Consider the following 11,607-nt stretch of genomic DNA (forward strand, 5'->3'; position numbering starts at 1 on the left):
CCCAGAGATAGTTGAGGGCTGTGTTCGGGGAATGGCCCTCCGCAGCGGCCCCAGGGTCAGGGCTGAGCCTCTGGACTGACCAATGCCTCAGCTGCTGGGTGGACCCCTGTGTCCATCTTCACCGCCCTCCAGGAAGGGGCCCTGCTCAGTGACCCCCACCCCAGGGTCCACCTCCTGGCTGGGGCCACTGAGCTGGCTCCCTGTGCAGAGGGCCCCTCTAGGATCCCTCTGGAGTGGCTGCCTCTCACTGAGGGCCTGCTGGGGCAGGCAGGGCTGCTGAGTGTCTTCACCACCCCTCAGGCGGGAGGTGTCCTCGTCCTCCCAGCACAGGCGGGGCAGACTGCAGGGTCAGGCTGAGCTCAGGCTCCCCGTCTGTGCTCGACACCGTCTCTCTCGGGTTGTCTGGGGTGTGGCAGGCCAACAGCTGGCCTTGGGCGTCCTGGATCAGGGCAGGTCAGAGGGGACCATGCCATCTCCTGCCCTGTCCTCAGTGCTGCCCTCTCTGGGTGGAGGCCCCGAGTTGGCCAGTCTCTCCAGAAACACCTGTCTATGAGCTGTCAGCCCACCACACCTGAATCCAGGTGGTCAGCCACAGCTGTGTGACCTCGCAGGCCACCTCCCTGGGCCTCAGTCTCCTAGCCCAGGAAAGGGGGGCCAGCAGCCCACCCCCTGTGGTCATCACGAGGAGTAACTGGGTGCTGGGCTGCTCCTGGCAGCAATGGTCATGAGGGCAACCCCAGGGCCTCAGGAGCCGGGCACAGAGCTGACCCAGAGCCTCTGGCCACCCTGGGGTTGCCTCTCAGGAGGGTCCCATGGCTCTTGCACACACCTCCAGCAACCAGCGGTCCCTGCGCCCTGGCTCTTTGCTAGCAGACAAGAGCCATTTGACCAAGTGAGTCCATGTTTTCAGGTCTGCGGGTGACTTACGTGAAATCTGCCGTCAGGTTCCCCCGGGTTGCTGATGGCCTGTACCCCTGAGTCACACTCTCCCTGCCCCCAGCACCCTTGAACTCAAGGGCCTCACGGGACCTGCACAGACCTGTAGCTGGGGCCTGGATAGGTGGCAGCTGGGGTCCCCAGGGCTGAAGGTATCCGATGGCATAGCCACAAGTGCGGGGCCTTGGTTCTCAACTCCCATGAGGCACTGGGATGGGCTGCTCATGGACAGGGAGGAAGGCTGGCCCAGCCCTGGTCTCCAGCCTGCAGGCTGAGGTGCTGGTGCCCTTCCCCAGCAGATCCTGTTACCCAAGGTGTCCCCAGTCCCTGTCCAGGATGGAGGCCCTGGCCAGAGCCCTGGGGGAGGCCCTGCTCCCTGCCCGGCCGGGCCCCTCTGGTGGAGGCCAGTCTGCGCAGAGGCTTTGGGCTCACAGGCCTGACACCCCTCAGCCAGGGCCAGAGACTCGAGGGTCACAGCAGCCACAGGGGACCACGGGCCCAGGACTCCGTCCTGACAGGGTGGGGCCCAGTGACCACAGACGAAGCCAGGCCAGGTGGCCTCCAGCCTGGGACACCAATCCTCCCCACCCCTTTGTGTCCACACCCAGCTGGAGCCTTTCCTCTGCCCCTGGCCAGCACCGGCCAGCGGCTGGGCTCCCCAACCCTGCTCTCCAGGGACTGGCTGCAGGATAGTGTCAGACAAGGGACAGAGTCAGCTGGGCCATCCCCACCCCCCGTGTCCTGGTCTCCACCAGCACACCTGCTGTGGATGGTCACCTGGGCCCTGGGGTGAGGCCAGACACACGGCTGTGTCTGACCAGGGTTTGTGTGGGCAGCAGAGATGGGGTCACTTATGTCAGGGAAAGCTGAGACCCAGAGGCCTGGGGCCCCAGGCCAGCTGTCCCCTGCAGGGCCCTCTCTACAGAGGCAGCCCCTGATCACATGGCCGCCACAGGAGGGCTCTAAGTGGCCAGGCTGGGGGGATGCACTCCATGACTTTTAGTTCACACTTTTCACCTGACTCCTGAATCCAGTGTGAACTGTCCACATTTTATAGGTGCATAATATGAGGCTCAGAGAGGCTAAGTGACTCTTCCGGAGTCACAGAGCCAGAAAGATGTTCCATTGAACCCCAAGGACCCATCATGTGCAGAGTTGCCGCAGAGGGCAGGAGCATCTGGCTCAGCTCTCAGCAGTCTCTTCTCCCTGGCCCCCTGCGCTCAGGGCTCTAGCCTCGTGGCCCATCAGCACCCGGCCTCTTACGACCTGTGTGCACCGACGGTGGCCACGTTGGTGGCCACGCTCCTGTTCAGACAGTGTTTGCTGAGCACCAGGAGGGGCCTCATTCATTCATTGATTACCCAGCAAACACTCGGGAGGCTGCTGCGGGCTGGGTGCCAGGCTGGGTGCAGGGACGCAGGCCAGGCTGGCCGACAGGGCTGCCCTGGCTCTGCCTGGGATGGTCCTGGGTGGAGTGGGTCTTGCCAGAGCCAACCTGGGCAGATGTGGTGAGGTCCGACGGGTGGCAGTGGGCACAGCAGGGCACAGGGTCTGTCTAATCTGGTGGAGCTGGAGCTGGGGGGTCCTCGTCTGGGAAGGGACAACTGCCTGTCACTGAGCCCCAGAGCCCAGGGCTGCAGAACCTGCATCCTTGTTGCCCCTCTGCTCATCCGTGCAGAGCAGCCCCTCCTCCATGGTGGACCCTTCTCCACAGTGGACGCACCTCCTGGGCCCCAGGGAGCCTTCCAGTCGTCAGGCCTTGGTTGTGTGGCCCGTGTGGGGTGGCCTCTCCCCCAGAGCCAGATGGGGGACTCTGCACCATCTCACGTGGACCAGGCAGGGCTGCGGAGGCCGTGTGGGTGGGGCACCCTGGGTGGGGGCACAGGGCACAGCCCTGCTGAGTTGGGGGCCCTGGGAGGTGGGGGATGGCGTTAGCTGGAGGACAGCTGTCGGGGCACAGAGGAGAGACCTGCGGACCTTCCTGCCTGGCCAGAACCTTCCCTGGATGCTCTGTGCCCCTCTCCGGGCACGTGGTCTTCAACAGGTGCTCAATGTGCTGTCACTACTATTCTCCCTGAGAGGGGCCTCCAGGTGCCCCATATTATGGCTGAAATAACTTGGCAGAACGGGGTGGGGACAGAGCCCCTGGTGCCCCCGAAACTCCCAAGGTTGGGCCCACCAACCTGCCCTGTGGAGAGAGGTGGCACCTGAGGCCCAGAGAGGACAGGCTGATACCCAGGGCTGCCCAGCAAGTCCAGCCCACACAGCCTGCCTCACCCCTGGGTGGGCATGGGGGAGAATGGGCAGCCCGTGTGCAAGACCATGGCTGGCTGGACTGGGCCTGGTCGACTGCGAGGTCCTCCTGCCCCCTCGAGCTACTTAGTGACTCTTCCAGGGTGCATGGTCAGCAGTGCCCCAACCCTCTCCAGGGGTCCTTCTGTAGGCGGTCTGTGGGGCAGTGGCCACCAGAGGCCTGCTCACCCACAGCAGAAGGAAAAGTGGACAGTGGGACTCATCAGCCGAGCTCCTGGGACAGACTCCATCTGCTAAGGTCCAGGGCCGAGGCCCAAGCCTGGGTCAGGAGCCAGGGCCAGCTGCAGAGCCTGGAGCCCAGGAGGGTCCAGGTTGGGCTCGTCCTTGTCCAAGGCTACCTGTGCCCATCTCATCCTGCTCCAGCTTGGCCAACCTGGCAAAAGCCAAATAAATTTCGATTTCAAGGAAAAATAAGCCCTTACAAGTCTGTGCGTCCTGTGATGAGGGGCCAGAGAGACAGACAGACTGACTGGACTGTGGGGCCAGTGCAGGCCCAGCCCTGGACTCAGGGGACTTTGCCCAAGACAAGTGCTAGGAACCACCGGGGCTCCTGGTACCTGGTGCTCTCTTGAAGCCTGAGGGTCCCTTTCTGTCTCTGTAGGAGGAGGGACACAGTGTCCACATTCAGGTTCAGGAGGACACACAGGAGGCCAGGGCACCGGGCAGGGGCAAAGTGCCTTCGCTGTGTTCGGCTCTGGGGTGGTGCCGGGGATAGGGGCTGGAGCCAGAGGTGCTGCCCTGGGGGCAGAGCCAAGGGGAGACTCCTCGGCAGAGGGGCGCTTGGGTTTAAGGGTGCCCAGAGGTACCCCATGATTCCCCTGCAGAGCTGCTGGGCATTGTTGATGACATTTACCTGGAACACACCTGATAGGGTGAGATGGTGGCCCCTGTCCCCAGCCCCTCTCCATGGGGCTCCAAGCCCCTGTCCTGTGCGCCCCACTGAGTCCCCCACTTGGGTGGAAACCTGGGATACAGCGGCTGGGAGCAGGATCCTCAGGCCCGTGGAGAGCAGCCTCTGGGTGTGGAATGGAAAGATGGTCACCGCCTGCAGAAGGCGGCAGGAAGGGAGGCTGGGAGCCGGTCACCTCCTGCTGAGACGGACTTGGCCCTGAGGAGTGTTTCTGAGGATGTGGGGCCCGCTGCACCCACACACCTCCCTCTGCCTGGCACAGGTGGGCTCCCTGCACATGGATCCCACCCTCCTGGGGACCCAAGGCCACCGTGGGCTGGGGACTGACCCACCTCCCTCCCAGGAGAGGATCCTGGGAGAAGCCCGGGCTTTTGCAGGACTGAGAACAGGAGCAGGTGGCCGCCCCGTCCAGCCCCATTGCGGGGGCCCTGGTTGCGTGCTGGGGACCTCCAGCAGGCAGGGGGCTTCCTCCCCTCCAGCTCCTCTGCCAAGCAGGCCCCGACCCGAATCTAGGACTTACTTTCTAGCGAGGATGGTGGGAGGGGCCCCCGGTGCTGCTGGGCACTGGCAGGTTCTCAGGGGGCCGTCCATGGCAAGCCTGGGAAGGGGTACCTGGGGAAGCCATTGGGTTGAACTGCCTCTGGGACACTTTCGGGTGGGGTGCCCCCTCTAACTGAGCCCCCGTGGGACAGATTCTGAGGAGCTGCAGCCCAGCCCACCCTACAGACCTGGGTGTCCTGGGTCAGTGTCAGGCATGTGGGGGGATCGAGGGTCTGGTGCATAGAGACTGAGGGCCAGGCCAAGTGAACCAGTGGTTGAGTTTTAGGATTTGGGGGCCTCTGACCTTGCAGGGCCCTTGGGACTCTGGTGGCTGCACTCTGGCTGGAGGGCGAAGGGGAAGGGGGAGCACAGGGGTCCTTCAGCTGACTCTCCAATCTGCAGCAGCCTGAGGTGGGCAAGTGGCCTCCTGTGGCTGTTGCATGGGGAGGGGGTCCAGAGAGGTGGGAGGAGAGGGGGCTGCAGGCCAGCAATGAGGACAGCGTCCCTTCCCGGCCTTGGCGCACTGTCCCCCTGTGGGTACCCACGGGACACCTGCCCCACCCGCCTGCCAACCCCAGTCCACTTCCTGGGGAAGCAAGCAGTTTCTCCCTGGAGGTACCCACGCTCTCTGCCTGGGCAGCCACCACCCCTTCCTGCCTGGGTCTCAGGCAGGCTGAGGCTGAGCCTCTAAAGCTCGCTCCTGCTGAAGGAGCAAGAAGGGGAAATCCCTCTAAACCAGTCGCTGGGCAGAGCCTGGGCTTCTGTCAGAAGACGGGGAGGGGACGGGCGGCTCCCTGCGCTGGAGAGTGGGTAGGACCCCGGGGGCACCTGGGGTCTGGTGGTCTGTGTCAGGCACTTTGTGTCTAAACACTGGCAGGAGGTGGGCAGGAGAGAGGGGGTGGCGGCCAGAGCCCCAGACACTGCCCCAGGTTGCCACCACAGGGGACCCCGTCTGCCACCCACCTGCACCCAGACGGGAGCTCCAGGGGAGACTTCCTAGCCTAGCGCCCCTGGCTCGGGGAAGACGGGGCCACTGTTATAGGAGGGACACAGCAGTGCAGGAAGCAGAGTGGACCCAGGAGCAGGACGCCCCAGTCCCAGCACCCCCTGGTTGGCGCAGTCCTTGTGCTCTGGCCAACAGGGTGGGGGGGCAGGCCCCTCAGAACCCAGGTCTAGAAGACAGAGTGGACGGGACCCCAGGATGAGCAGCCCAGAGTGGCCCTCCTGAGGGGCCTCATGGCAGGAACACCCTCAACCGCTAGCACCTTTGCCCGGTTCCCTCCACCCTGGAGAGCAGAAGGAGCTGAATTTAAGCGCCCCTGGGACCTCTGTCTTCCAAAGCCTTTATTTTCCATGAGACTCCACCCTTCCCCCATCAAGGTCTTCCTTCAGTCACTCAGAATGATCTTTCTGTCCCCTGTAGTAATGTTCCAGTCCCCAGTTAGTCCCACCAGGGCTCTGACCGCTGCCCCAGAAGGGCTTCCTGGCCCTTGCTCTTTGCCAGTCTACTGTTGGATCTGAAAACTGCTAGACCCTGTGCTCACTTGCCATTGACTTGGAGCTGCTAGGACCCTCTGTGTCTTTTTCTATCGAGTCTGTCGTAGCCAGGAATAAGTGAGCTTTATCGGCACCTTGGTGAAGGCTTCCTGCCTCTGGCTGTTGAGGGCTTTGGGCATGCCCCTACTTCCCGAAGCAGCTGCTCTACCCAGCCTGGACACGGTATTAATTTCAGAATCCAGACATGGACTTAAAAAAGCATTTAGTCATTCTCTGTAATGACACCAAATGTGAAGTGTCTCTCTTGTTCAGTGCTGAGCTCAAGCTCTTGTCCCAGGACCAGCGGCTGGCTGCTCTCCTGAGAGGCAGGGGAGGGTGTGGGGGTGTGGACATGGACCAGGGGAGACTGTGGGGTGTGGACGTGGAGGGCCATCCCTTCTGAAGCAGAGGATGCGGAGTCTGAAAGTCCTCCATGTGGGCAGACAGGTGTCTTCTGGAGCACAGAGGGTGTGACAGTCCACGTCTCTGAAGTGGACATGGGGGTGGGAGGAGGGCTTGCCACTGGAGAGGCACTGGCTTGGGGTCTTCCTGCCGGGGGGGGGGGGTTGCTGAGGCCCCCTGCCTGGCGGGCAGAGCACAGCAAGGGCATGCTCAGGCACCAGGGCCAAAGCAGGCAGAGCCAGACCTGCCCCTTCCGGGTTCTAACATGGGTCCTGGGCAGAGACCCTGTGTGCTTCACATGGACCCTCCACCTTTGGATCACTATGTTGGGTGGAAGGGGGAGAGACCCCAGTATGACAGGGCAGCACTGGCCATCTGGGGCTCACCTGGCGTTTCCTGCTCCCCTGAGCCTTGGCCACCAGACTGGGGGTTCCGGGTTCACCCAGCCAAAGGCCTGGGGGCACATGTGGCCTTGCTCAGAGGGTCTGCAGAAGTGTATACTCTTCCACCCAAGGAGCCATGCAGTCCCCACAGTGGATCCATCCCCCTCTGGGACGCAGAGGCTCACCACCATGGACCAGCTGTGAGTGGACCACGGGGAGGAAGCCCCAGGACAGGCGGGGGTGCAATGTCCCCTGACTCGAGCAAGACCTCTGCGGCTGGTGGCAGTGCCAACCCTGAGTGCACAAAAGCCATCCTCTCCCAGGCACAGGGGAATCCCAAGGGTCTCAACCCTGAAGCCTGGCTCTCGGGGTGGCTCGTCCCCTGGGCCCAGCATGGGTGACCACACGGTTGTTATTTATGTTAGAACTAAAGCAGAAAACAAGGCCTGGGTGAGGGCCCTTCTGGGCAGGGCAGGTCCAGACTGACCCCAGGTGGGGGTGGAGATGGGCCTCACCCTCTGCAGGGCTGACTGGTGGGGGAGGGACCATCCCTCCTGAGGACAAGCTGCCGGGCCCTGTGGCTCCACAGTGCTCCTGCATGATCAGCAGGGCACACGGTACCTAACTCCCCCAGGGACACACACTGCAGCAGATGTCTCTCCTGGGTGGGAACCCTGCTCTGGTGCCCTCCTGCAGGTGACGGCACCGAGGACACTGCCGGGCGTCCACCTGCCAACCTCAGGGGGCATGGGGAGGTCTAGGCCACGGCCAGGGAGACAGAAGGCCAGAGCCCTCAGACAAGTGGCCTGAACCTCAGGAGACCTCCCCTCGGCCCCCAGGCCCCAGGAGAAAGGACTGAGACCAGCCCAGCACTGGGAAGCCATGCCACCCAGAGAGAGCCGAGGGCCGGGACCCTGGCTGGGGGGCTCCGCGGCCTCCCTTTGTCCCAGTGCACAGGTGCCTGTGCCCAGCTCCCCAGGCTGGGGGGCTCCGCAGGACGAGGGGCCATGCTGATTTCCCTCTAATTCCCACCCGTCTCGTTTGCTCCTTAAAAATCTCCTAACTGCAGGACTCGGGTGCTTCCCTGGCAGGGAGATGCTCCCTGAGACAGAGCCACCTGTGCTGCCAGGCCTGGCGGCCCTTCCTCCTCACTGTCCCCTGCAAGCCAAATGCTGTCCACTCAGGGCCCAGGGTGAGCCTGCCCAGAGCAGGGTCTGCTGGCCAGCCCCCAGCTCTGGTGACCCCAGTACCCCTCCCCGTCCCCACCTTGAAGAGCCAAGAGGCAGGGCAGGTGGAAGTGTCCACAGGCCTTCCTGCCTCCTCTGCCCCACACCCAAGTGTCTCTCGCTACAGGCCCTGAGAGACCCGGGGCCTTGTGCCATGGACGCTGTCAACATGATTTTATTTCCTTTGCAGTGGAATCCACGAAATTCAGAAGCACGGAAGGGGCTGTGCCTAGCAGGGGTCATGGTCACCAGACCTGGCCTGAGTGGAGGGGGATTGTATTTAAAAAGCAAAACAGAACAAATCACTCGCTGAGACAACCCCATCTGTCAGTAGTGGCGGGAATTTCACGAAACTGCCCTGAAACAACAAGACTGTCCTCCCCACCCCAAAGCGCTGAGAAAAGCTGGTCGTGCGGCTTGAACTTGGGTTCCACTTCCTACCTGGACATTCATCCTGATGCATCTCAAACACCGGGCAGCAGCAGGCTGTGTGCCCCTGCTCTGTGCCTAATGCCACACCAGAGGTCCCCTCTCCTGGTGGCTAAGCTCCAACCTGGGAGGCCGAGTCCTCAGGGGACTTCACAGCCCAGCGGGGGAGGCCGAGGGCACGGCCTTCCCTGAAGAGCTCTGCCTGCAGGCGCACAGGCAGGAATGCCCACGCCCAACGGCCAATTTTCTTCCTGGCAGGAGTAGAGCTGTGGGAGTGACCTTGAAAGGAGGCACAGAAAGGCTGGCCCTCCCCAGAGGACACTCAGCAAGGCGGAGGCGCAGGAGGGGCCACAGGTTTGCTGACTCCAAACCAGGGCAGAGTTCTTGTCCAGGGCATGAGCCCTCATGGTCAAGGCTGCTGAAGGCTAGGTCAGTGGTCGCTTCCCTGAGTGGCTGGTGAGGCCTCTGGGCCATGGCGTACCAGGCTCCTGGCAGCTTCTACAGGAAAAGTCCCCACAGGTGAAGTGGCCTGGGCAGGTGTCCTTGTTCTTATCTAACAGGTGAAGAAACAGGCTGGGTGGGCAGAGGCCACCTGGCCAGGGAGGGGTGGTGGCAGTTCAAGGCCAGGCCCCTGCTCCAGGGAAGGGCGTTCACACAGAGCTACTCCCAGCCCTGGGGAGACTTGGGGGATTAGCTTTTAGGTCTGGAGCAGCCCCACAGGAAGGCCTGTGCAGCCAGCAAGATCCAGGCTGTCCCGGGGGGCCCCTGGGATGGGGGGCCCCTGGGATGGGGGGCCCAGGCTCAGGCCAGCCTCCTGGTGCCCTCCTCATGGCCCAGCTGGGCAGCCAGTCCTGGCTGCACCTGGCCCAGGTTGCACCCCTGCTGAGCAGACACAAACAAGATACTTCCTTCCCTCTGCCTGGTGAGCCCAGGGTGTCCCCACCTCCCCCAGCCTCTTGCAGGGGGATCGGGAGGCTGGATAGGGAGGCTTCTGCAGGAGGAAACCTGAGCGAGACCTAAAACCCTGCGGGCCACCCCAGCTATCTGCCAGAGGTGGACCACAGCTCAGAGGGACTTCACAGGAGCAGATCCCCTCCCCCTGGCCCACAGTCCCCCCATTTCCTTGTTGCCCCCATCTGTTCTCAGGGCCCACTATCAAAGGCCTGAGCTGGGTGCCCTCTGCCAGCCTCCGCCCCAGGCTGACTTCACCCCAGCAGGGATTGGCACAGGCTCTCAGGGGTAGCTCCAGGATGCGTCCCCCCCCCCCCCCCCCCCGGGCTTAAAAACCTCCCTCTGCCTCACGCTCCGGCTGTGGAGGGACCCGAGCTGATGGCCTCCAAGCCCATGTGTGCCATGTGACTGTCCTGGATCAGGCCCTCCTCTTCTGCAAGAGGGCAGGGACACATGACCTGAGAGTCGCCCAAGCTGGGACCCAAGTTGGAACCTTCTGGGAAAGCTCGCTCTTTCCTCGCACCGGGGGAGGACCCCGTCAGGCCCAGGTGGCAGAGAAATACTCATCCTACACCACCCGCCATTCCTGGGTGCACCCAGCTCCCGACCTCCTGCCAGGTCCCTCTGCCCTGGGAGGACGGGTCGGAAGTCAGCTTTCCTGGGTGTCAGGTGGACAGTCCCAGCACAAGCACACCAGAGGTCCCTCTCCTCCCAGAGACCCAGGACGACGCCATGCAGCACTGTCAGCAGACGTGTAAGTGGCAGGACCCACGAGGCGCCGACTTTATGCGCACACACGCCCGCCCACCAATAGCATTAAGTGTCATTTTAAAAAATGGGTTAAATAAGCGGCATCGCGGAGGATGGGCATGCCGGGCTGATTACCCCCTATTTGCACGACGAGGCGGTGGGAAGCTAGGAGTCTAATGACTGAATTATCACCCTAATGCCTTTTGCTGGCTGGGAATAATCCTGGGGTAACAGCTGCCGCAGGGTTGGGGCTGGTTTCCTCTAATTGCATCCAGATGAAGGGAGCAGAGCCAGGGCGGGGCTGCTCCCTCCCCTCCAGGGCTTCCCCTCCAGCCTGCAGCACACCCGCTCTGGCTTCCTGGACACTGGCTGCTCTGCAGAAGCAGATGACACTGAGGCCCAGGGGAGCAGAGTGGCACTTGGTCACCCTGAGGATGCAGCTGGTGTAGGTGGGTCAGGTCTTGGGGAGCTGGGACTCAAGGGGAAGGCCTTCCACCTGGGACCTTCCAAAGCGAGTGCAGACCTGGCCCTGCTCGACCTGCCCTCGAGACAGCAGCCCCAGGGCAAGAGGCACCCAGTAGCACAGGCATGGGTGAGGGCAGGGGCTCACTCTCCCACCCCAGGGAGGGGTGACCTGGAACAGTGTCATTTGGACCAAGACTTTCTAGTGGTGGCAGGTAGACTGTGATGACAGTCCCATCCTGGGCCCCTCTGAATCCCCAGGCTCCTGGACAGGTTGTGCAGAGGGAACACTAGCAGACAGGGTCCATTTACCCACCCCAGAAGGCCAGGTCTGGCCGCAAGATGGGACAGACATGTGGTCCTCCCTGGCCTGGACAGGTACACACCCAGTCCTGCAGGGGCCTTCACCAGGGCTGACCTGCAGGAGGGAGGCAAGGGACCTGCCCTTGCACCTCGAGTGCCCTGCTGGAGCTTCGGAACCCAAGGCCCCGGAGGTAAGCAAGCCAAGACCAGGACTGCCCAGCCTGACCGCCGACCCGCGGGCAGCGCGGTACCTGGGCGCAGCAGTTTAGGACGATGAATTTGGGGGTTATCTGCTACACAGCACTCCTGTGGCAACGGAGAGCTGACAGGACTATTTGTGGGGTCTGGTTTCCAGAGGAGGGTTAGGAAGGATGGACCTGGTTAGCGCTACCCATTTCCCTAGCGGACCAGGAGCCAACACAGACAGGCAACCCACTTTCCCCAGGAGCAAAACAGATGAGAAGTC

General features: G+C 62.8%; 1 long non-coding RNA gene across 1 annotated transcript; it reads left to right on the forward strand.

Annotated features, from left to right (window-relative positions):
• Positions 1-6,568: 6,568 nt before the first annotated feature.
• Positions 6,569-9,644, forward strand: LOC308636894. Its single transcript, XR_014019519.1, has 3 exons — positions 6,569-9,194; positions 9,236-9,474; positions 9,513-9,644. It is a non-coding gene; the product is annotated as an uncharacterized lncRNA (long non-coding RNA).
• Positions 9,645-11,607: the final 1,963 nt, after the last annotated feature.

The sequence above is a fragment of the Spermophilus citellus genome (genome assembly GCF_964194105.1).
Source record: "Spermophilus citellus genome assembly, chromosome: 17".
NCBI lineage: Eukaryota > Metazoa > Chordata > Mammalia > Rodentia > Sciuridae > Spermophilus > Spermophilus citellus.